Consider the following 26560-nt stretch of genomic DNA (forward strand, 5'->3'; position numbering starts at 1 on the left):
GGGAACTTTCCATCTCTGCCTCTGTCCCTTTACTTTGGGTCAGATACTTGCTCACATCTGCACACTTTAAATTGTTAGACACTCAAGGAATGTCAGTCTAAAACTGGTGATACTGAACCTGAATCCCTTCTCTTCGAGGCTGATACCTGTTTGATTTTTACAAGAGCGCATTCCCGAAGCTCTCCAGTCTTTACTCTAAGCCTATCATCAGTCTGAATTCCAGAAACAGCAGAGTTGTACAGGCCAGACCACTCCCAACACCCTACCAAGGAGGCCAGTGATCCACTGTCATGAGGCTGCATACCGGAGCAGGAGTAACCATCTCCCGAGAGCCAGTTTGACCCCTTAAACAGTAAGAACTTCAGACCACCTTGGAGAACCAGAATCCAGTGACTGCCCAGATCACACTTTGACCCAGACTGCCTAATTATACAATACATCTTAGCTCCATGTCCCTCAACCTTTCTCTATTGAGCCTAAAAAGCCAATACTCCAAATGCAAACTTGGGGTCCCCCTTCTCCCATTTCTCATTCCAATGGGCATCGATTAACTCTTCTTTCTCTGCTTCTCACCACTAATCATCTCCGTCACAGACTTATGGGGCTAGGTGGCCAATCTAGACCTTTATGTTCCTTAAGCTAAGGCTTTCACCCTAGAAGTCTGGTTATAATGTGTGAACATGTGAAGACTTCGTTTCATATGATCGGAGAGTCCAATGGTAGTCAGTAGAGTCTGGGAAGAAGAGAAGGTTCTAGTGTGGAACAGCATACTGGGTGACTGATCTGCAACAAAGAATCACATATTTACACAGACCTAGATGAAAGGGGTTCTAAGTTCCCCGCATAAAGAAATGATAAGTGTTCAAGGAGCAGGAACTGCTAACCCTGACTTAATCATTACCCAATACAAGCCTGTCAGATTATCACACCACGGTTACAAATACGTTCAACTACTAAACCAACCATTTAAAAATGCTCCTGTTTGCCCTGACTCAAAGAACGTGTCCTTCTGTCGAGGCGCTAAGGGTCACATTTTAAAGTATATTCCCTTAAGTATTCATAACCCTGTTCTAAATTCATGTTTATTTGATGGCGTTCCTCCTGTTATGACTATTAACATTCTCCCTGACAAGCTGATAAAGAATATTGAGGCTGATACTTGCTGGTCTGAGGAGAAATTAATCAAACCCCATCTGTTCCCTTCTCAGCCTGGACAATTTCCCCACAACTCACCCAGAGATTACAGGATTCTTCCATCCTTCCCACCCCCAAGCCCCCTCCACAGTTCAGTTGATTTAGAAACAATGATTAAAGCTGCTTACTTTAAGAAAGATTGTTTCCAATCTTCCCCGTTTGCAAGGCACAGAAAGATGAAAGCGTCTGGATCCTGAAATATTTATATCGAAGCCTGGAAATCTGTATCTGCTGCAGGTTGGAGTGCTGTAGCTGAAGACCGTATCTTAAGATCCTTATTTCTTACCTTTACACTTTCTCTTCCCCCAATAATTTACGAAGAAACAAGAAGGTCTGAGTATGCTCGCTGCTCCCTCTCTCTTTGCTTAATTGTCAGTTGAGTAGGGCATAATAAAGAGACTTGCGGGGAAAGATTACCTTCCTGACACAGACTATTTACAGGGATAAATACCAGTTATCCTTATGCGGCCTTCGAAGGGCTGCTTTCAAAGGAATGCAGAACACCAAACAGGGGGAGTGAGTTTAAGCCTCCCTCCAGGGGATACCTTGATCTTGATTCCAGAAAGCTAAAGAATTAGAAGTGATTACTAGAGAGTAATTCTGGGCTCACCCAGCCTCACACAAGTGCTGTAATTAACTGCTATCACTCCTGGGTTTTTTTTTCTTTAATATATGCTTTCCCTGCTTTTTCCCCCCTTTAATGCCCTTCTAATTGAGGCAAAGTGCTGATATCTTAAGTGCACAGTTGGATAGGCTTTGACAAAAGCACACCCCGTAGAACCAGCCTTCTCCACTCTTGGTTCTCCTTTCACCATTTTTCCAAAATCAGCATCATTCCACCCTCTGCTCTCAAAAGCCAACTCTCCAGCTAAATTCCAGAATGGATGCAGTCGTCGCTCATGTGAATTGGTTCCTGAAGGAGCTAAATGCTATTTGACACCAGCTCCTGTCAGCTTTCAACAAGGCAAAAAAAGAAAAGAAAAAAAAGAAAAGAAAAAGAAAAGAAAGGGGCGGGATCTTGACCAGCAGCCCAGGGGATGGGCATCATGGCCCAAACATCAGGTTAGACATAGAGCAATTCCATAAGACTGGACTTCAAATCCCAGCAGACCCCGGCAGCCTTTGAGCTTCTGAGATGGCTAAATTGAATGAAGCAAGGCCAATTCTGGGCCAGGCTGCTGGCTGAGGTTTTGAGGGGAGGGAGGAGTGTGTTCCTAACTGTTCTACATTGACATTAAAACATCAGTTACAGCAGACCCAGAAACTGTCCTTGTGCCCTTGACATTTTCTGCCTCCCCACCAGCTCCTTTGTATGTGAGGCTGCTCTCTGCCTACAGCTCCCCACCCTTGGTTCACTGCACCTCGGTGGCACTTCCTTCTGTGTCGGGATCCCCCTGGATAAAAGCAGAATTACAAACACTCATCCTTAGAAGCGTTCAAGGATATATATATATATATATATATATATATATATATATCCCAAGGAGGGCAAAATGTTCTCCACTTCATTCAGCAATTGCTGTTCAAGATGCTAAGTACAAAACAGTGAAGGACTACAAAGAATAGAGAAAAGGAGCTGGGCTCCAGGGAATTTCTATTTTGCTGGTTGTTTTTAAAGCAAGGAGTTGTATACCAGCAAGTTCTCTGTTACCATATTACCATAGCATAGTGGAGTGGTGGACCTAGACAGCCTACCTGTTGGACTTCAAGTCTTAAACCTGCCACCTATCTAGTAAGAGATTCATAATAATTCAACGGCTGCTCTGTGCTTCTGTACCTACCACTGCAAAATGAGGACAATGAGAGGACTTAGCTCAGCACCATTTTCTAAAAAGAGCTAAATACTAAAACACTATACACATAGGTGAGCCAGTCGACCTATGCCCCAAGCTCCCAGTTCAATGGCTACAGTGTAAAAACTGAACCAGACAACAAAATTAAAAGATGCGACTATGTCCCAATAACTCTTGATTACAAAGCACCACATCTATAATCCTGGCTCTTGGGAGGCAGAGGCAGGAAGATAGAGAGTTGAGACCAGCATGAGGTATATAATGAGAATCTTGTTCAAAAAACAAGGAGCTTGAGAGATGGCTTGGTGGTAAGAGTACCTGCTGTGCAAGCCTAAGTACCTGAGTTCAAATCCCCAGCACTAATGTAAGTAAGAAGCCAAGTATAGCTGTACATGCCAGTACTCACAACGTTGTGGAAGAGAGACAGGAGGATCCTGGAGCTCCTTGGTCAACCATTAAAATTCTGAGCTTCTAGTTTAGTGAGAGACTTTGTCTCAGAACAATGAAGTGGAGAGCAAAAAAGGAAGATAACAACTGTCATCTCATGGCCTCTCTCTCTTTTAATTTTGAAAAGAAGAAAGTCACTCCCTTCCTGCTGCCTGTAGATCTGGATGCAGAACTCTCAGCTACTTCCCCAGCAACATGTCTGCTTGCAAACTACCATGCTTCCCATCATGATCATAATGGACTAAACCTCTGAAGCTATAAGCAAACCTCAGTTAAATATTTTTTATAAGGGTCACAGTTGGTCATGGTGTCTCTTCACAGCAATAGAACACTGACTAAGACACAAACTTAATTATAGACCTATCCGTTTGTATCTCTTATAACTTTCACAGATCAAAAAAGTTTGCTCTTTTGATCCTTTTCTTCCACCACTTAAAAATGTAAACAACTGTTTCAGCTTTCAGACTGTTTAAAAATGTAAACAACCATTTCAGCTTTCAGGCTGTTTAAAAACAGACTGTAGTGAAATTTGGCCCTGGGGCCATGGCTTATAAACTGATGTAGTTCAAAGCATTGAGTGTTAACTGAGGTAAAACTCTTAGACCCTCGTCCTGCATATCGTAAGCCCTAGCTCAGAGCAACTGTTCATCATTATTATTTCGTGGAAAGTGATGGAGACCACTCTCTTGAGGGGTCTGATGACTATTCTTCCCAGCAAGTCAGTCTTATGAGCTTCTAGTTTTGAGAATAACAGTCAGAGGTCCTAAGAGACTCAATGATCTCAGTGCCTTCCTCTAGGAAAGAGATAGTGAACACTCTCATCAGATATGGATCCAACATAGAGAGTGCCTGATTGTATAGATATGATCATTTGGGGGATGATTTTTTTTAAAGCCACCGCTGTCCATTTTTGCACATTAAATCCCACAAAGAGATTTATTTACAACATTAAATCATTTCTTTGTGCTGCCCGGCTACATTTTTAACTATTAAAATATTCATCACACACTCTAAGAACCTAATGCCAAGTGTTTTATGACCTTTTAAAGGATGGCTTCTTTAAAAAAAAAAATCACCTTCAAATATGGATGTCAGTTTCCAACTGGGGCTAAAGAAGAACAGATATCAAGAAGATGAACAAAAGACCATTGCCCTGGAAGACAGCAACAGAGATAGGCTGAATAAGCAAAAATATATGTAATCAGTAAAGCCAAGCAGTGGGTTTGGGAGATGGGGTGGGAAATCAGGGGAAACCTGCTCCTTAGCATGAGAAGCCATCTATCGCCTGCAGCAATGGATTTTAACAGTAATGCCTATGAACATTCTTCGTTGTCACAGCTTGGCAGGGATACGGTTGCATTGGCCTCTAGTGGGAGAAGTCAGAGAGTTTTGACAAATTTCCTGTGATAGTGTGGATTGTTAATCAATTGACAAGGTGGCAACATCTAAAATCGTCTTGGAGATGGGTCTCTGGGAAAGCCTATGGAAAATGTTCTTCCTCACATGAATTGATACCCATTGTAACTGTTTAAAGGCCCTGAACTGTTTAAGTGGAGAAGGGAACCAAGTAGCAAATGTGTATTCCTTACTCTCTTCTAACCGGGGCTGTGATGTGACCAGCTGCTTTTCCCCCTGGTGCCTCAGTTTTCCTAAACTCAATGGACCTGATGGACCCATGGATTAAGGCCTAGAACTGTGAGCTAAGATAAACCTTTTCTCCCTTAAATTGCTTTTGCCAGATATCACAAGAATGGGAAAAGAAACAAAGACAACACCCTACCAAATGCAGCACAGTTCCCCACTCCCAAAAACCCCTACACACACACACACACACACATACACACACACACAGACAACCAAGAAGCACCTAGCACAAAATGATCAGTGAGAATGGCTGTGAAAACACCAACCCATGACTGCTTTCATTTTACTTCTACTTGAAATGGACTTTTTCCAGCTTGAGAGAAAGTAAAGAAGTGTACAAGGAAGGATTTCAATACTTAAGTTTCTGTGAAGGCCCACAACTCCTCTTGAACTCAGTATCCACTCACTTTTTCAAAATCATCTCAGTGGGGCAAAACCCTGCAAGACTGGTGTTCATTTAAATTGTACAAATTAACCCAATTACCCCGAAAGGAACTGCCACCAGATCACCAGACCACAGAGCAACAGATGCTGATTTTGTCATTCAATTTACTAACGAGGTAACTTGACAAATGTTTAAGAACTCGTCAGCTGTGCTAAAAAGCAAGCCATTCAAGGGAGTCTGTACCTGCTGTCTATCAATTTGAATATGATTCCTTCTTGTTCTCCACCAGAGGGAAGCTGCTCAATTTCCTTAAGTAAATAAGGCTCCATAGACCAACAGAAGGTGGAAGAAAAGGAAAGTGAATATTCATCCCTTCATGATGAAACACTAAACAAGCAGAGAAAGGCTTCTAGGTGGACACGTGGAGAGTCAAAGCGATTCAAATTCATCTTAAGGTAACTGAAAATTATAAGCACACTCATTAACATTGTGTATTTAACACCATTCTAAATACTTATGTTTAAATGAAACCATATTGTAGAGTGTTCTGCAGCCCCATTTAGATCTGTCTATATTTGTAGAGCGAATTATAACTTCTCAAGTGCATCTACAGCTATCTTCTCTCTCAAGCCCTGAAATAATTCTGAGAAGAGACAGCCAGTAGTCTTACTCTCCATTTACACACTTTCTTGGTGCAACATATGGGCCTTTGAAGCCTCGCAGAAGACACAGTTGATGATCAGATGTCTTAAAAAGCTGGATTAAAATGAAATGGGACACCAACCACTGGCTCGTTTTTTCTATCAGTTAATAAACATCCCAGTATTTGGCAACTTAGAAGAACAGATGTTTTATGGGTTCCTACCGTTTGATGAAACTACAGGTGAGTTTCACTGGAGCAATAGCTCTGGGGGCATCTGTTCTTGATGATGACGGAGTGGACCTATCTTGACATTTTCACCCACTTTCCTGCCAGCACAAGGCCACAGAACATTCCCTGGGATCCTTACCTTTACATCTTCACCTGCATTTTCACATATGTTGCACCAAGAAAGTGTGTAAATGGTGCACAGAACATGTTTCTGTGTGCCATTGAACTCATGTAGAGGTGATAGGACAATTTGTAAGATTCAGTTTACTCTTATCACCTAGGTTCTGGGGATCAAACTCAAGTTGACAGGTTCCCTGTACCCATTGAGCCATCTCACTGACCTCAGATTTTTATAATGGGAACACTAGCACTGAAAGGAAATACTTCAGAGGATATGGATGAGAGAATATGACAGTCTTTCAAGCCCAAGCCTGAAAACTGACATGGGGCCAATTCTACCATACTACATTAGTGGCAGCAATCACAGAGTCCACTCAGGCTTAAGAGGTATAGCTACAACAAGAAGGATGTCAAAGAATTCATGGCCATCCTTAATCTTCCATGTCATTGTGAGAATCTCTGCCATCTTAAATAGGTAACATGACAGCCCGTAGACATTGGGTCCTTCTTTGACATAGGAACAATTCTCTCAAAGAAACTATAGGAAGTTCCTTTATTCACAAGGGATTTGTCCCAAGACCCCAGTAAATGCCCCAAACTACATAGACATAATGGTTTTTCTTATATAACATATATGTTGTGATATAGATGTGAAATGGCCTCCTCATAAGTTCATGCGTTTGAATACTTAGTCCTCATCTCAGCTGCTGGTTCTATTTGGGAAAGCTTATGGAATCTTTAGGGTATGGGGCTGAGCTGGAGGAAATGGGTTATAGGATATGAAATTTGAAGGTTACGTAACATCCCTGCTTTCTAGCTAGAGCTCTTTCTGCCTACTGTTAAGAGTCATATAAAAGTCAGTTGCCACAAACCTGACACTACACACCTAGATCCTTCAGCCACCATGCTTTCCCAAACAAAATGGACTATATTTCCTCTGAATCATGAACCCAAATAAATCCTTCCTCTCTGAAATCACATCTGTCAGGTATTTGGTCACATATATATAAATAACTAATACAAAAAAATGGTACCAGGAGTGGGGTTGTTGCTGTGATCCACCTGACCATATGGTTCATAGGATTTTGGAATTGGTTTGCAAAGCAAAGTGGAAGATTTGGAGTTGTAAGCAGAGAAAAGTAAAATAAAATAAATTTTAAAAAATCCCAAGCTGTTATAAACAAAAGTTGGTGGGCCATTCTGAAAAATTGATCAAGGCTCAATTAAAATATAATGGGCCGAATTGTTTTGTGATGGAAATTGCAAGACAGCATAACATTCAGGCTGTGACATGCTTATTTCTCACTAAATTTTAAACAGATTAGTAGTGAGAAGCTGAGCAGAAAGGTATAAAAATATACACAGAAAGGAGCATGGGCCAGTCTGAAGCTATAGACTAAGGCTTGTCCAGACAAACAGTGGTACTTTGCACTGGGACATTAGGAAAAATGTCTTGAGGGCAAGATTTTCCCAACAACGGATTAGGATCTAAAAATGTAAATCTATCTAGAAAATTGTCATTTAAATGAGAATGTGTAATAAAAAGAGTTCTTGGAGTGGAAGTCTGAAGCAGAGGAAGTTCTAGAGTGGGACTGCCTAAGGAGATGTCCCCAGTTCAAGTGCACAGCCACTCAAAAGAAGGCTATTGTAAACATGGTCCATTGAGCCAAGGCTACCTCTTGAACAGATAGAACTTGGTAGCATCATCTACATAGTGCTGGTCTTGCAGACATGTAGAATGAAGTTGATGGGGTCATGTAAGCTTGCACAACTGCTTTAGAGGAAAACCAACAAGCCTGGATAGTGTATGGCAGGGAAGGCCCTGCAGATATCACCTGAGAAGCCAGCCTGAGAAACTATGAAGATGAAACCTAAGTTACAATGAAGAATTTTGGAGATGTCACAATGTGGTGCATCTACAAAGGAAAGCAACAGGCCACAAAACTATAGAGGTAGGGCAGGTCAAGCTCATAAGATGTCACACATGGAGCTGCAGAGTCGTATTTTTCACCCTCCTAAGTTTCAGCCTTGCTTTGGTCCAATCTTTTCCTTACTATCCTTTTGGATCTGATATGCTTACTCCTGTGTCTTAAATATAGTAAGTATATAACTTAGATTTTTATTTTTAAAAAGACTCAGAGTTAAGAGATCACCTTAAAGCTCAGAGCTTTTGGACTTTTGAGAAGGGTTGCTGGGGACTTTCAAGTTGGACTAAATGCATTTTAGATTATGAAACTCTAGGGGCCATGGTCAAAGTCTTGATTTGAGTATGAAATGTCCCTCCATAAACTCATGTGACTCAAAGAGTTGGTCTCCATCTGGTGACACTGTTCTAAGAGGTTGTAGAACCTTTAGGAAGTAGAGCCTAGCTATGAGAGGTGGGTCTCTATCAGGCAGACCTTAAGGGCTATAGCCTAGCCTGGCTTTCATCCTGAACTCTTTCTGCATCCTTGTTGGTACCAAGTAAAAATGAGCCATTGCATGCTCAATGACTACAAACCAAGCTGCTTCAGTCACCATGCTTTCTCCACATAAATGTATTACGTTCTTTCTGAACTTTGAGTCAAAATAAATTCTTCCCCCCCTCAAATTGCTTCTGGTTGTTACTTGGCCCACATCAACATGAGAATAACTAAAACAACATGCCTCCTACATAATTTATTAGTAGGAGATTAGTAACAATAAATAATAATGAAATACAAAAAAATATACTATAACAGAAAATGTGTAAACATTTTATTTATTGAATTTCCCATTTAATATTTTCAGTTAAGGGTAGGTAAGGGAAACCATGGACAGAAAAACTAAAGGTAAGAGGGATACTGTAATTGCATAAAGGAAACTACAAACCAGAAAGAGTGCACACAGGCCTCAAAACCAGTGTGTGCACCTATCTTCTCTTGTTTACTACTAGCTCCAATTCTGCTCATTCCTTAACTTCAAATCCCATCCCAGCTCCAGTGAGATTTGTTCTCCTATTGACAAAGTCCAAAGATCCACCTTGTACCTTCAGTAGAGAGTCCACCTGACAGGCACTTCAGAGTCAACAGATCTAAGATGGAGCTTACCATCCTTCCCTCCAACCTTGCCTCTCTCCCCATCTTTGTTACTAAGCAAGTGACATAGTCAACTACTCTGTTTTTCCAGTCAGCACCCATCTGAGCACCACTCTTGCTTTCTGTACCTTCACCATCTACATTAAACTGACAACCATGTTTGATGGCTTATTATGGATAACCTCCACCCACTTCAGCCCACCCTCACTGACCTTGTCTTCTCTGAGACTTCAACCCTCGCCTCCTTGTTTCTCCTACTTCCTGTCTCACTTCCCCATAATCCAGAATGACCTTTCTAAAATCCAAATAAGATTATGTCACGTACTATTTTAGTTAGAAGACATGCTGTTGAGGATAAAATCTGAACTCTTCAGTTAGATTTATAAATTTTGCTCTTATATGATTTGATTTGAAGATACCAAATGCTCTCTCACTACCCCCCCCCATGTTTTTCTCACAAGCCCTGTCAATATAATGTCCACTTTATTCATTCTTCCAGTTAAGATTGTGGAGGCTCTTGCTAATTTCGAATGTTATCTAAGAGAAATCAGCCCAATTAACATCTTATCAGCCATTAACTCTTTTCCTTGGCAACATTCATCATAGCATCTTTGTGGCTATTTGATCCTTTGGGGATGAGTCATAGGAGATAATTTTTGAAAAAGGATGCATATGTCACTGTCTGGAGCCATTTCTAATGCATGGCAATCAAAGTAATTTATAGATGAATGTGAAATAGGCAAGTACGTGGAGAGAATTCATATTTTGAAATTCCTTGCTCCATCTTTGTTATCATTAATGGAGTCAGGAAACTAATGGTATCAGTCAAAATAAATAAATAAAGGAAGTGCCCAGTGGGTAGAACAGTTAAAACTGTCAGAATCATCTGATCACCTTCACTTGATAGGCTCAGATAGCTAAGAAACTAATTAAATCTTCCCCCAAAAAAATAAATTCTGAGGAATGACATAAATTAACTGATAGTGGTGATTTGAAAGGCCACCATAGGCTCATATGTTTGAATCCCTGGTCCCCAGTTGGTGGAACTGTTTGGGAAGGATTAGGAGATGTAATCTTGTTGAAGGAAATACATCACTGGGTAAACTTTGATATTTTAAAAGCCTCCTGCCATTCCCAGTGTGTCTTTCTGCCTCCAACTTGTAGATCAAGATGTGAGCTTTCAACTCTTCCTACCATCATGGACTCTAACCCTCTAAAACCGTAAGTTCAATCAAAAGTGTTCCTTTATAAGTTGTCTTGGTCATAGCGTTTTGTCTCAGCAATAGAAACATAGCTAAGACACTAGGTATCAGTAAATAGAACAGTTTAAGCCAAAATGTCAAAATCATCTCATCACCTTCATTTGATAAGATCAGATAGCTGGGAAAACAACCAAATGTCCTCCCAAAAAAATAAATTCTGAGGGATGACATAAATGAATTGATCACATATAAATCTCCAATTGCCATCATCTCTGGAAATGAAGGAGTCATCAGGCAAGATGTGAAAATTGTCTCTATTTATAGCTCAGGTTCTCTGAAGTGATATTATTTATCACTATGATAGGATTTGACCTTTAATGGAACTTAACATTTGAAACTCAAGTTCTCTGTCTATGTGTCGTCTGTCTTCCAGTCATTTCTCCAAGTTTCTATCATGTCGCCTAGTAGTTAGGCACTGACAGGTGGGTAGGACCATCAGAAAACCTACACCTCAACCTGTGCTACTGGCTACAGAAGCTACTTGATAACATCTTTTGCTAACATGCCTGCAACATTTTCTATTTTCTCTCCTAGAAGTTTCGTATATCCTTACATTTTAACTCTGAAGTTCGTAATGCTTCTATAAGTCACATACTTACAAAATCTAGATTTAGTGACGATAATTGCTGAAAATTTTCATCACTTTGATATTATACTCTCTGGAACTATAATCCCCAAAATGTTACTATGAGTCTGGGTACTCTTTTACAGGATAGGAAACTGAGGCTTCAAGTCAAACAATTTGTGAAAGCTTCATAATTAACCGCTATTTTTGAAGATCTCAGGCACAATCAGAAAATTAAGTTGATTGGGACCAATCAGTCATAATTACCTTACACACTAATAATATATTCTTGAATAAAACAATATGATGCCAAAGCTCTGCTTCGAAAACAATGCAGTGAAGAAACGAACAGACTGTAGACATAACAATAGTGCCCAAGAACTGGTGCCTGCTGTAAGGTGGAGACGGGTACCTGAATACTGACTAGATTATTCATTGCACCTTTGTAATATGTCCAAAATATCCAACATAAAAACCATGTCAGTGTCATCTTTTTGTACAGTAGCAAACAACCCAAGTCTACTAATGAGCACTGCTAATCAGCATTTGGAGATATTCTGAAAAGGTTTCATTATACACCCAGGTTTATGCACGCATGACACAGGAAGGACAGACCTTCCAGCTTTAAATACAAAGGTCTCACTTTTGTCACCCATGTGTATTTTTTTCTAACATCGCACACTTATCTTCGTGGGAGAAACAATTACCCAGGCACTGTATTCCACTGTATGGTGTTATCTTTTAATTAACCCGTGTAGCCTCTCTCACTTAACCTAGTTTGAGAAGTGACAGCCACTTGAGCTTTCTAAATAATGCATGCCACTGCTCTTTTATTGGGTTTATTCAGTCAAGAACAATAGTTTGAGCTGTGAGGTGCAGCCCTCCAGAGATGGTTATACTTTGGATCAGTTATGATACTTGTTGTGACCATTGATGCTGCAGCTAACTGTTCCTCCATGACCAGAGCACTTAGCATTGTTTCCCTGTGTAAAACACAGACTCTGCCAACACATGCTTTTCTCAGGATGTTTCTGGGTGGAAGCCATTTTGCATTTGCATTGTAAAGCCTCCCATCAGCTTACAACACTCAGGGGGTTGCAACGTGGAGAGTAGTTGGATGCTTACATCTCTGTCAGAGGTTGAAATGTGCCACTTTCTACTTAGAATTTTATCAGGATGCAATCAAAGCTCTATAAACATGCATGTCCTGGGGTCCGGCAGTGCCAGATCTCAGAATTCATCATAAGGGCATGAATGAAAAGATATACAAAAGCATTTTACATAGTATGCAAGGATATTCAAGGCAGCGGGACTTAAAAATACTCTTTGGTAGTTGCAGCCTAACTTCATATGATATCAGCTCAACAAAATCATCAGACACTAAAAGTATTGATGTAAATGTAGCTATGAGGTTATAGAGAGTAGGATGTTAATATTAAGTCCCATTTATAAACATCAAGTTACCAAGAACTATGTGTATTATGACTGTATGATTTTACATATGCGCACATATAAATAGCCTAGCATGAGAAGTACATCCATGGTTGTGAAATGTATATGTGTATGTTTGAGGAGGTATTAGGGAAGAGTGGACAGCCTAAATCTGAGTTGATAAATACTATGATTGCTTTGAAGTGATTTCTCCCTCTCTGTGTTTATATACATATACATCATATATATATATATAATGAAATACCACTGTATACAGTAGCCACATAAAGATTCTTGAAAGAAAATAACACATAAAACCTACTCTGTCTAAATGTGTTTCAATAGTTCAGAGAAAAGGCAAGGGAAATAACCTTTGGGGAGCACCATTCCAATAAAGAAAAGCCTTTCAGTATTAATTATTGAGCAGAAAGAATGGAGAAGGTATCAGGGAAAGAAGTGGACGAAAGAGCAAAGAGTTCTTCTGCCAGTGTCTGCAATAGCCCATCTGGAGTCTGAGAGTGATGTGTGAGATGGTCCCCCAAACCAGGGACAGGTGATTTGTCCCCCTCTTCTCACTGTGCCCGCTACTTGAGCTACGTGTGTCAGATATCATGTACCCTTCAAGTTGATCTGACTGTGCAGTAACCTTGGAGAGTTCAATGTCGTGCCAGAGTCACACAGCTGGCAGCCTATCATCTGAGATACCTGTTAGCACTGGCTTTAGTGATTCTCCATCACAAAAAGGGACTGAGAAAGCTAAAAAAAAAAAAAAAGAGGATAAGAGGTAAAGTTGCTTCTGTGTTATTGACCAAAGACAGACCTTAGCAGTGTCTGGGTAAAGTTGTTGGAAGAAGGAGTTGCACAGGCAACACTGAGAGGACATTTTTACGAAGCCTAAGCAAGCTTTTGTGATAGTGAATGATTCAGGTTAGATGTTTATAATGAGCAGTTTAGCTTCAGGCCAATATTAACTTCCGTTCCTACTGCTATCAGATTAATTGCACTTTGTCGCTTTTTCTAAATAGACTTCAAATCAGGAAAGCTGCAGTTCAGCAGTCAGTCATTAAAGTAAGCCCTGGATCTGCCACTGAGTTATCTGAAGCTCATCTTCCAAGTGAAATAAAAGCCTAGCGCCTCCTTTATCTGTGTAATAAACAGAGCATTAATAATAAGCAACTAGGCTATTGTTTTAGGGCAAAATAATGTGTCTATATTGAAATTTTCAAATAAATTAAGGCAAACAGACAAAAATGATTTCAAGAACTTAGATAAATGTGCATTTTAAATAATGCACTTATAGAATGATGGTAAATACAGATGCTGATTTTATTTAAAGGGAGGTCAATATTAAAGGAAAGTTTATATTATCTGATACATTTAAAATGCTGAAGTACTAAAAAAGTCATATTTTCCATGCCCCACTGTACCATAGAAGCTCTATATGACTGTAAGTATATGTATCTAGTCTACATTTTCCATTGTTCCCTATGACCTCATACCATTACATGCAGCTAATATCAAATATGGTTTCACAGCTAATCAATAAAACACAGTTTACATCAAATGACCAGAGAGTTGTCAATTTTTAAAAATCTCAGCCTCTCTTGTGGCTTGCTGACTTCAAAGACATGCATTAAGATTATTAAGCAAGTAATGATTGATTTATTACATAACATTAAGAAATGTTTTCTTTGAAGCTCAAATTAAAAGGTCATGCACGCCCAGATTTTTCTTCAGGTTGATAGTTAAAGATGTAGACTAGCTAATACTGCCGGCTGTGAAGGACACATAAAAGGGATTTGAAGTGATGCTCCTGCCTGGGCAATATTTTAATGAAATGTTTAATATTCTGGTGTGAATTAATAAGGCAGGTCACTATTTTCAAACAATGGGTGAACAATTAAGAGCCAATCCTGAGAACAAATTAGTGTTGATGGTATTTCAAATGACCAGGGCTATAACAGGGAGACAGTATTTAACAGGAATGAAAATAACCGTTTACATCAAGCAATCTGATGCTGCAGACACATTCGGGGGAATGTGGCAGCTGCTATTCCTAGAGATAAAGCTGACATTTTATGACGAAAACAACAGGACCAGCTGTAACCTGAATATGCTTCGCGCCATGTCAAGGAGTCACCCAAAACACACGCCGGTGTGCTCACCGGTCCCCATAAAACCAGTAAGCAGTGTGTTTTTCTCGGGCTGCTTTCAAAACACGACAGAAGAAATGGGTGCATTGTTTTTAAAAAGTCAGAGTCAGATGGGAGGAGTTAATTAGCCTTATGAAGGTGAGAAAAAAATGTGCATCAAGCATCTGGACACCGGTCTCCATTTGGAGGTTAACTGGGGGAAAACCGATCTTCCAACCAGCTTAAAGTCCAATCCAACGCTGCCCAAACACCTGTGTGCCCTAAACAATCAGGGCCTCTATTGTCCACTAAGCTGGCGGAACAAACAGAGTAATAAATTGTCTCAAAAGTTCCTGTGCCAAAATGCAAATGTAAGTAGTACAAGTGGCCAGTGGGAATCCACTGTATTTCAGTCCAGAGAGTCATAGGAAGTGAAGATCATTTCTTATATGTTGTGAATTTTATATTTATCTCAATGCCTACTCAGAGGACATTGCTTTTAATCCAGTATCTTAGTTAGGATTATAATTGCGGTGATGAAACACTATGACCAAAAGCAATCTGGGGAGGAAAGGGTTTATTTGGCCTCCCTATCCTGAAGCACAGTCCACTGAAGAACGCTGAACCAGGAACTGATGCAGAGAACATGGAGCATGCTTCTAACTGGTTTGCTCAAGGCTTGCTCAGCCTGCTTTCTTTTAGAACCTAGGACCTGTAGCCCAGGGATACCCCATCCACAATGGGCCCCATCAATCACAAATTAAGAAAATGCCCTACAGCCCGATCTTACAGGGGCATTTTCTTCATTGAGATTCCCTCCTCTCAGATGACTTTAGCTTGTGTCAAGTTGACATAAAACTAGCGAGCACAGCCAGCTTCTCTGTGCTCTCATCTTTCCTTCCCAGGTCACAAAGTTTGTTTTGCTTGCTATTTGAAAAAAAACTTCTGTAATTTAATCCTCCGCCTTCCAGCTCCCCCATAGAACAGTCTATATGGCCAAATTGATGTGATGAAATGATAGGTTCAAAGAATAATTCATTATACTATCAAGATCTTGGCATGCCAATTGCTGAAAAGACTATTTTGAGCTGTCAGTTCTAAAGCACATATTTTTTCATTGACGGACATGCCAAGCACTTGATGGAATAATGAATTGTTCCCATTGACATCACTGTCGCACACAACCCTTGGGCTCAGGGCAGCATTTTTCAGGCATGATGAATAACAGTGCAGCTCTTTCCTCTGTGAGAGAAGGATAAAGTCAGTCTCAGGGAGTTGCAGAAGACAGTGGGGGTGGGGAGAAGAATGAGAAGTGACTCGGGAAACAACCAAGGTCAGACTCGACTGTGTTACATTGTATAACATGTCATCATTTATAATATCCAGGTGCATATTTAGACGTGACTGTCCAAAACAATTCTATCCAAGCATTCTGCTTTCTTGCTTGGAAATGTGGTGGGTTTGAGTGTTTTGTTTGTTTGCTTGTTTGCTTGTTGGGGGAGTGGTAGTTGGTGGTTTTGCTTTTTTTCTCTGACTTGGAAGATATTTGCTATACCTGTATTCAACTTAGGAGCCCAAGTGTTCTGGCTCAGAAAAAAAAAAGGAGCCACCCAAACCACAGCCTCCAGAGCGCTCTTCTCACAACCCTCACAGGACTGCATCCAAGCTGCACTCTGTTCCCAAGACATCATCATCATCCATGCATCCCTGGCAGAGCCCATCTCCATCACACCAGACTAGGCAATGGCCTGTGAGGAATTGACATCCCACAAAGCACCACGACCATCAGTAACATCCAATGCAATGACCAAAGTCCACAGAGGCAGGCATTAATGCACAAGGGAACTCACTATTTGAGTGAAGAACATTCCCCTTGCATTTCCACGCTAGACTGTCATGGAGATGGGTTGCCTGGTTCTGCTTAAGGCAGCAGTTTTTAATCCGTGGTTTGTGATCCCTTTGGGGTCCCATATCTGTATCCTGCATAACAGATATTTACAATCCATAACAGTAGCAAAATTATAGTTATGAAGTAACAAGGAAATAATTTTATGCTTGGGGAGGGGTCATCACAACATGTGGAATTGCATTAAAGGGTTAGAACCACTGCACTTAAGGGCTTTCTCTGCCCATGTACCTGAGTCATTAATACCACAGAATTAATACCCCAGCAAGCTGTTTCAGAAGGTCTCACTATCATCTCTATTTATTTACTTCTGTTTACCAAAAAAAGAATAAAAATGGAAAAATCAGGAACAATAATTAGGCAGTAGTTGCAGCCTAACTTCACACCAAAGGCACTGCCTGGTGTCCTCTTCCCCAGAAGGAGGTCATGTCACCTGTCCAAGCACCATATTCATGCACCTTAAAAAATGAGCACATGATGTACAGTGTATAATACATCTTCACGCTTACAATTATAATAATCTTTGCCTTTCTCTTTCCTCTCTTTGATGGTCATTCCTGCTTGTAGTTGAAAACTTTGGATTCTGCTAGGATTCCTTTACATCTCACCTCACTTCTAAAGATTCCAGTTGCTCAATGATCACTTCATTGGCCCCAAGATTAAGAGTCTGTGTCTGCATCTATGTCTATATCTATGCCTATGTCTATGTGGGGTAGAGAGATGGCTCAGTGGTTAAGAACACTTGCAGAGGACCCAAGTTTGCTTCCTGGCACTCACATGACAGTTCACAACCATTTGTAACTCTAGTTCCAGGGATCTGATGTCCTCTTCTGGCCTTCAAGGGCTGCTTCTTGGTGCTTAAAACTCAGGCAAGTACATAAACAAACACATACAAATAAATAATTTTTAAAAATGTATACATCTTATTTAAAGATTTTGGGATTTTTTCAGAAAAAAAAAATCTTCCCATCAGGGCCACCTGTTGGCTATTCTATATAACTGGACTGTGAATTTACATATACGTGGATTCTTTGCATGTATTTACTACTTATTGCTTAATCATAAGCTCAATAAGCCTAAGTATAATGTAAATACCTGTTTCTACTCTTTACTTTTCTTTGGTTGGCTGGCTGGCTGGCTGCTTGCTTGCTGGCTGCTTGCTTGCTTGCTGGCTGCTTGCTTGCTTGCTTGCTTGCTTGCTTGCTTGCTTGCTTGCTTGCTTACTTACTTGCTTGAGACTTGCATGAGACTAGCCTTGAAGTCTTGATTTAATATCCATGACTTTAGCTCCCAAATGCTGGCAGTCACCTTCTCAGTGCTCTATCCCCTACTCTAGAGTACTTTTCATAGTCATTTTGGGTTCCTTCTTCCACAGCCCTGGGCTGTTTATCTTTCCATATCCTCACTTCTAGGACTATCTAATGTCTGTCTTCCCTATTCATTCACTCACCATTGTCTTCCAGACAAAATGGCGCATGTAGAGAATGACCCAACACATCCTGACAGCAACCCTGTAAGGTGACTCTCTTCACAGCACCCATGCCCAGGTGAGAGCTTGAGGCCCTATGAGCCTTCAGGGTCCTGTGGAGGGACCAGCTAGAAGAGGCAGCACTGAGCTGACTTTTGCACTGCCCCAGTATTCTGTGGCTCCCCAAGCTCTAGCAAGATCTTCAGATTTCTACTAAGTGTCACCATGTGTCATCACTGTACAAGATACCCTGGGTAGATTTCGAGACACCTCAGTGAGTAGAAGAGATGTTAGCCACAGGCTAATTTGGGTTCTTTGAACTAAAATCTGAAGTCTAAAATCTACTCCCATTTTTAGTAGTGAAGGAACAGAGAAATGGCTCCACGCTGTCACCCTTGGCAGCCCGAGGAGTTCTGTTTAGAGACCTGAACTCAGGTAAACCCAGGATTCATAACATTGACACAGAAAAAGATTTCAGTACTGACTCATATGAAACAAGTTGGGTCTCAATAACCTTTTATTGTATCCTTCATACACCAGTGTTAAAAGACAAAGGGGTTCAGGAAGATAAAATATACCTGCCGATGTGAGTTTCCGCAAGGGAATCACAAATAAGTGTCTTTGGTATTAGCCAACACTAGTTTGATGGCTTTAAAGTTACATACCCCCAAAGTTTCCATGAAACTTTGTTTCCCTTTTTCTCTTTCCTTTTGACATGTGACTCCAGAGAAGCTGTGGATGAAATTATAATCCAATAAAGTAAAACCAGGAGCCACTAGCATTATGATGAAGATATGATAGACACTAGAAAGACAGTTTGGGCATAGTGACCCTGGCCAGAATTTTGTAATGTCCTTGGTTCTGTCCTGGCTAGTGGCCATGAATCCTAGCCAGGAGCTCTGAGTTCTTCTATCTCCTCTCTTAAATGAGCACAGCTGCCCGGACTCTGTATTTGAGGCTGTGCCTGTATCTCCAGTCCAGACATTAATCCCTTCTGGTGAGCAGCTTTGGAATTCCATCTCTGGATTTTCACGGTGGAAGTGTATCAAATCCTAACGGTCCATCTCCTAAATTACTTTGGGGAGGATCTTTTGAATGGGAAATTATTCAGTAGTTTTGGAGGCCACTGAGGATAGATCTCAGGGATCTCTTGATCTCCATTAAGGGAAATCAATTTCTTCCTGCTCAAAAGAATGGAATCTACCTCTGACACTGGGTGGAGACATAATGACCCTAAGGCCAGATGCTTATGGAGTCTACCTAGGACCAGGCTCAGAAGGCACCTTAGCTTCTTTTTTTTTCTCACATTTCCTGTCTCGCCATCACTTTCCACAGTCAGTACCTTTTTGTAGGATTCCTGGGTGACGAGATTTGTTTAGTTCCACTAACAAACCTTTGCACCATGGTAGGTAGCAGGAGGAGGAGGAGAGAGAGGCAGAGTACTGTCTCTTTCACAGCTGTGGAAGGTAGAAACCTCTTCCTGGGTGTTATCTTATTCCTTTGCCCTCCAGATTTATTATGTGCACCAAAAAGCACCCACTATAAAACTTTTCTTTCCACTCTGTTATTTGAATTGCAAAAAAACAAGGCAATCCCAGATCATAGCATCAAGTAAACGGTAAATATGATGGGGTTACACAGTGACTTCTGCCAGGAATTGATTTGCATAGAGAAGCCTGACAGGACAGAGCAAAGATCTGAGGCGCTCCATCATCCAGTCTCCTAGTCTTACAGGAAAGCAAATGTCACGACATCCTCATAAACAGGAGGAGGACACGCTCTACCCTGCTTCCAGGAGCCTATCCATAAACACTTCTCAAAGTGCCTTGAGTCAATTCCTTCCCTGAAGGCTGTAGAATATTGCCTGGAGTTTTGAAAAATGATACGTAGACGAAGATATTTTTCCAGGACATTTACATTTTTCTATCATTGTGGAAGTGCTCTAACTGTGAATTAGAACTGGCTCTCTGTTTTCAGCCACTTCCCACCTGCCTCACCAATTTGAAGGTTTTCAGGGGTGGAGCAGGGATTTCTCTTCTTCCCTTTTCCTCCCCGGCTGCCTTTCAAATGCTAATGCTGGCCTTTGGCTGCCTTGCCGTGGGTCTGTTCAATGCGGCCCTTGTCCGCTCTCATTCCAGTCTGTCATCTGCCTTATTTACATGTCTATACCACTTTAACTTCGGGTTTGCTTCTGGGACTTGCGAGAGTCACCTTTAACTTCATCTCCTATGAGGTGATTGTCTTCCAGTGGACACTCATCAAACCGGCCTGATTTCACTGGCTAACGCTGGAGGCAGGTTAGATCTCTGCCCCAAACTGTGCACGATTCAAATTCTTTTCAGCGCCCTTGCAATTTACTTTGCAGATTTCTCAAGATGCTACAATTTCCTTTTGCCCGTTCTTGTCCTGCAGTAGAGTCACCTGATGTCACTGCAGCTATATCAATCAGGATGACAGGAGTGAGACAACCCAGGTCCTGCACCCTCGGTTTCAGTGAGAACGGCTTGGCAGTAACACTCCAGGGCTAGTGGTGCTGTTATCAATGTTGTTGTCATTGTGCATTTTCTTGTTTGTCTTTTTTGTTTGGACTGCCCAGTTTATAATCTGAACATACAAATGGCCTTGTGGGTACTTGACAAGTGGCTTATAATTGACCCCATACAAGAAGGGTGCATAGACTTTGCAAAAGGACTTTGGCAATCTCTTTGTCAAGTGAAAAACACACCCAGCAGAAGCCACATGTCACATCCTCCAGTCTCCATATTAGCCACGTCTTGGCCCCCACTATTTATCCTCACTCCATCAACAGGGACCTGATGACACAGCTGAGTTAGGTCAACCAACAACATGCAGCAGAGGGTTGGGGGACGCTCAGTCCATCCGATATTTGCCTTGTAAGCATGAAGACCTGCATTTGATCCTTCGAATCCACATAAAAGCTAAACAAACATGACAGTTCTGATCCCTGCACAGGAAAGATGGAAACAAGTCCATGCCCGGGGCTCACTGACCATCCAGCCTCACCTAATTGATGCACTCCAGGTTTAGTGAGATACCTTGTCTCACAGGGGGTGGGAGGTAGCCAAGGAACAACATGTGAAGTGATCTCTGGCTTCCACATACATGCATGCATGTGCACACACCCCCACACATACACAAATACATGCACATACACATACAAACATGTATATGCATATACTAAAATACAACTGACTGGAGCAACTTCACATACTTCCCACTTTCAACTCAACATACAACTAGTACATCAAAGGTGCTGAGAAGCCAGAGATGAAGTCTATTTAAATTGACTTGGGGTGACATTTCCCAGGCAACCCACTGGTTAAGTTATCATCCTGTTGACATTCAGTGGAAGGTACCTTTGTAGAGTGAAAAATTATAGATACTGGGTATATAGAATTATTTTTAGACATATAAAATATTCTTTAGGCTTTCTTTATAAAGGTATGGAGAAACTGAGCCATGAAACAAGTTAAGAATGTGGACAGGCTAGTTACAGGAACTGGCTAGAATGTAAGTTAGCCAAGCTGAGAACCGCAGTGACAGGGCAAGGCCGAAATAACAGGGCAGGACCACATTCTTGAGAAAGATAAACGTACAGAGAGTTTTCACCTGATCCTGACTCAAGTAGGTTGGGTTCCGTTGGAATGTTCCACTATTTTTATGTTATGCCACCTCAACAACCCCTCACCCCCTCCCCATTCCTTGGTTTGTGTTTTTTTCCCCTTAAAAACCCCTCTCAAACTGGCTGTAGGGGTCAATTCAGCTCCTGCATGGGCATACGAATTGACCGGCAGCTAGCTGTCACACACCCTAATAAACCTCGCTATTGCTCTGGTACACGGTGTCTCGAGCAGATTACTGGGTGGTCTCGACTTTCTGAGACTTGAGTGAGGGTCTCCCCTCTGCGGAGGTCTTCACTTGACATAGGGTGGCTTGACCTCCCTCACAGACTGTTGTCAGGGGACTGTCAATACCTCCTAAGCCAGCAGTCCTGGGTCACTCTAAATGAGAACCACCTGGGGACATTTAACAACCAACACAGCTAGACTGTGCCCTAGACATTTTGTTTGGGTAGGCCTGGGAAGAGGCCCTGAGTACAGAACTGAAATGGTCTGCAGGTGCTATGCCTCTAAATAACATTAAATCCATGCGTCCGAGCGTAATAATAGCAGTTGCTGACCAATGCTGTGTAGCAGCAACAAACAAGCATGGATTTATTTCCTTTTTACCTCCTAAATTCATCCTCCCTAATATAGATCATCACTAGTTTACAAGGAAGGAAAGCAAGGCTCCAGGGATAAAGAGGTGGCTCAGTGGTTAGGAACATATATACTGCTCTTGGGGAGAATCCTGTTTTCCCAGACCCAGGTCTCACAGCCCACAGTCATTTCTAACTCCAGCTCCAGGAGATCTGATGCCCTCTTCTGGCCTCCACAGGCACTGCATACAAACTCCCTTCCCCCACCCCACCCCCTACTGTCAGCTGTCAATCTGTCTGGGGTCATCTAAGGGAATCTCAAACGTGGGGTTTGTCCAGATTGGATTGTCCTGTGGTCATGTCTGTAAGAGATTTTTCTGGATTAATGATTGAGATGAACGGCCACTGTGAGCAGCACCATCTAACGCAGGTAGGCCTGGGCTGTGTAAGACAGCTGTCAAGCATGAACCAGAGAGTGAACAGCAAGTACAGTTCCTCCATGGTTAATGGCTGAGTTCCTGTCAAAAGTTTCTGCCTTGATTAATCTCAATGCTGAATTGTGATATGAAATATAAACCAAATAAACTCTAACTTCTTCAAGTTGCTTTCGGTCATGATTTTTTTTTTTTTTTAGCACAGCAACAGAAATCAAACTAGTATACATATGGTTAGAAAAAAATTTTTAATTGATATTAATCAATTTATTTTACATCCTGACTGCAGTTTCCCCTCCCTCCTCTCCTCCCAGTCCTCCCTCCAGCCATGTCCCCTCTTCTCTGCATCCACCCCTCCTCCCTTTCTTTTCAGAGAAGGGGAAGCCTCCCATGGATATCAAACAGCCATGGCATATCAAGTTGGAGTAAGACTAGACACACCTTCTTCTATTGAGGCTAGACAAGGCAGCCCAGAAAGAGGAAAGGGTCCTAAAGACAGACCACAGAGTCAGAGACAGCCCCTACTCCTGATGTTAGAAGTCCCACATAAAGATCAAGCTACTCCACTGTAGCATATGTGCAGAGGGCCTAGGTCCGTCCCATGCATGCTTCCTGGTTTGTGGTCCAGTCTCTGTGAGCCCCTATTGGCCCAGGTTAGTTGATTCTGTAGGTTTTCTTGTAGTATCCTTGATTCTTCTGGCTCCTTCAATCCTCCTTCTTGCTCTTCTGCAGGATTCCCCAAAATCTATAAGATTGAACAATCATAGTTACAAAGTATCTCATGTTTTCTAGAAACTTGAGGCCCTCGGACTTCTGTATCCATGTTCCATGATAAATTCTCTCAAAGTAAATGTCTTTCAGTCTTCAATCTCCAGCACAAAGTTGTGGAGATTGAATGAAGCAAACATTTTGTGAAGGTTACCATTCCTTGTTACTTTAAGTTTTTCAAATCCTATTTTTAATGATGGTTCTTAAAGGCTTTAACCTACCTTATAACCCACCAGAGGAAGTGGAAAAGAAAGGATATGCGGGAAGTGGACCTATTTAGAAAGGTTCTTTGGAAGAACTTCTGTCTGTGGTGTCTGGAAATCAGCAGTTCAGTTCACAGGTTAGCAAGTTGTAGCAACTTGATCCACTCACTCACAAACGCTTCACAGATACACCAGCAGATCAGTTCGGTAGAGTCAGATTAGCAGAGACAGCCAGGCCTCACTCTGCCTGGGCTGGAGTCAGAAGGTGGAACCAGGAGGGACCTGGAGGGACACCAAGAGAAATTCTGGGCTGTGCCTCTCTCAGGGAAGTGAAGATCAGTGAAGACATGAGATCCACAAGTGCTGCACAGCTAGCTGTACCAGCAAACCACCCTCTGTCGCTGTCACTGGGTGGAGTTCTATTTATGCCCTCTAAACATCACGTGTCCTCCAGGTGCCTAGCCTCAGCAAGGGTCTTGCCTCAGCATGTGCATCCAGTCAGTCTGAGAGCTTGGAAGTGGCAAGAAACTGCAGAACGCCAGAAGTTTTTTGGTGCATTCCTCTCTATGGAGCCCTGACAAATGCAGCTCAACTACGCAATGTAAGGTAGACAAATACATGTATGCCATTAGGAGAAAAAAAAAACAGAAATGTTATAGTAATATGTTTATATGTTTTTGTTTTAATCCCAGGTATAGGATATGAGGCTGCTTTTAATTGTCCACTGAAGCTGACTATAATCTGCCTCGTGCCCTAGCAGGGGCATGATTTTGCCAGCTGTAGATAGTTTCTGCAAGTGTATGACATTTGGAATTTTAGAGACTCTTGAAAGGGCATATAAATGCTAGATCAGCCCTTCTCAGGATAGCTGCTTGTGGTGGTGGTGCCTGCTGCCTGCTGTCTGCTGTTGTTGTGGTTTGTTGCAGTTTGTCAAGTGATCAGGTACAAAGAGAAGAAGAAATTGGATATCTGAAATTGGATATCCTGATAGCAAAGATCAAACCTGCCCCAAGCAACTCTATGTTCCTGATCAGCAAGAAGCAGTCTAGTGATGTTAATGTCCCCATTTCCCTCCAGCCTTCTTCCTATCCTACCTAGTGTTAGGGGGTTGAAAGAGTAAAATAGGGTTGGAGAAAAGAGGAAGAAAAAGGAACCCACAAAGTAGCCAAAAAAGATGAATACAGTATATTTCCTTCCCAATGGGGGCAGCAGCCACCTCATGCTCCTACCTTCCCTACTGTGGTGAAATGTATCCTCAGACTGTCACACAAAACAGTCCCTTCATTTCTTAATTTGTTTGGTTTGTTCGGTTGGTTGGTTTGTTTGTTTGTTTGTTTGGTTGGTTGGTTGGTTGGTTGGTTTGGTTTGGTTTGGTTTGGTTTGGTTCCCCCAAAAAACAGTCTTTATTGGCCTCGGCTTCTTGAGGGGGATGAATCGGGAGGAGTGGGTGGCACCAATACAGGGATGGCCATGCTTCACAGGCTTGTAGGTGATGGAAAACTCCCCTAAGCAGTGGCCAATCATCTCTGGTTTGATCTCCACCTGGTTGAAGGTCTTGCTGTGGTACACACCCACCATGACTCTCAGATGAGTCTTCACCACCTCGGACTTCTCCATGGGCGGCGCCTCCTTCTTGGCCTTTCTCAAGCGCTTGAGCAGTGAGTGCTGCTTCTGCTGCAGGCCATGTTCAGGCGCCACCTCTGGCAGACACTGTACAACTGCATCAGCTGCTCATAGGACACATCCAGCCGCTGGTGGAAATCCACACCAAGGTAGGTGAACTTGCGGGAGGTCCGCTTCTTCTACCGCTCCACGTCAGCCATCTTGGTGGCTGCTTGGAAAAGGAAGTATCTCTTAATTTGTTTTTGTCAGGAATCCTATCACAGCGTTGAGACAAAACAACTAACATACACCTGAAAGGAACTGCACCAGGTCATACCCACACGGACTCAACCTTAGCGTGCCACCTACACTAACCGGTGTTCCTTAATGTTCTGCAATTCTTACGTTAGTTGCCATCAGTGAACTCATCCGCTTAGAGTTCTGTTCAAGTACAATAATAGCAGTAAGGCCCATAACCTCTAAGACCAACATAAGGAAAAATTTAGTTTCTAAGTGGGACTAAAGTGTAAATATGCCATACAGGATTTCAGCAGAGCTCAGATCCCAGCCTAACCCCCAAGCTCTCCAGAATGCATCCCCCGCCCAGTAGTTTCTTAGGCTAGAATTATCTTTAGGTCACCATGCACTTGCCTTGTCACAAGATAAGGTGATAGATAGTACACAGCATGCACTTGCTGGCAGCTGCAAAGGTACATCCCCAGTCATCCTGAAAGCTGTCCTCAAGTTCCCTCACTTGGGGAATGAAATCTTCCCCAACAATGGGAGCCTGGCCCTTTCCTGCAGGACTCAGAAGCCTAAAGTTTAGGATAAAGTCTCTCAGTCTTCACAGGCCCCAGAGGCCGTTTGGAAGGGCTTGACTGCCACCCTGTGGCCACTAGGTACACATGCCCACAATGAGCAAGAACAAATCAGCAAATGCTCAATTCAATTCAGCTTTTTTTTTTTTTTTTCTTCTTTTCTAAGAATGATGACCTCATCTTTTCACCATGCCTAGAGGGAAGTGGCCCTCAAATGTTCTGGCAACATCCCATGCTTGAGG

The 26560-nt window shown here is 42.0% G+C and overlaps 1 pseudogene; it reads right to left on the reverse strand.

The window, feature by feature from the left end:
• Positions 1–22914: 22914 nt before the first annotated feature.
• On the reverse strand, positions 22915–25721 carry LOC114625656 (annotated as a pseudogene).
• Between the last annotated feature and the right edge of the window lie 839 nt (positions 25722–26560).

Source organism: Grammomys surdaster, unplaced genomic scaffold, assembly GCF_004785775.1.
Source record: "Grammomys surdaster isolate TR1022 unplaced genomic scaffold, NIH_TR_1.0 220, whole genome shotgun sequence".
In the NCBI taxonomy this organism is placed as follows: domain Eukaryota; kingdom Metazoa; phylum Chordata; class Mammalia; order Rodentia; family Muridae; genus Grammomys; species Grammomys surdaster.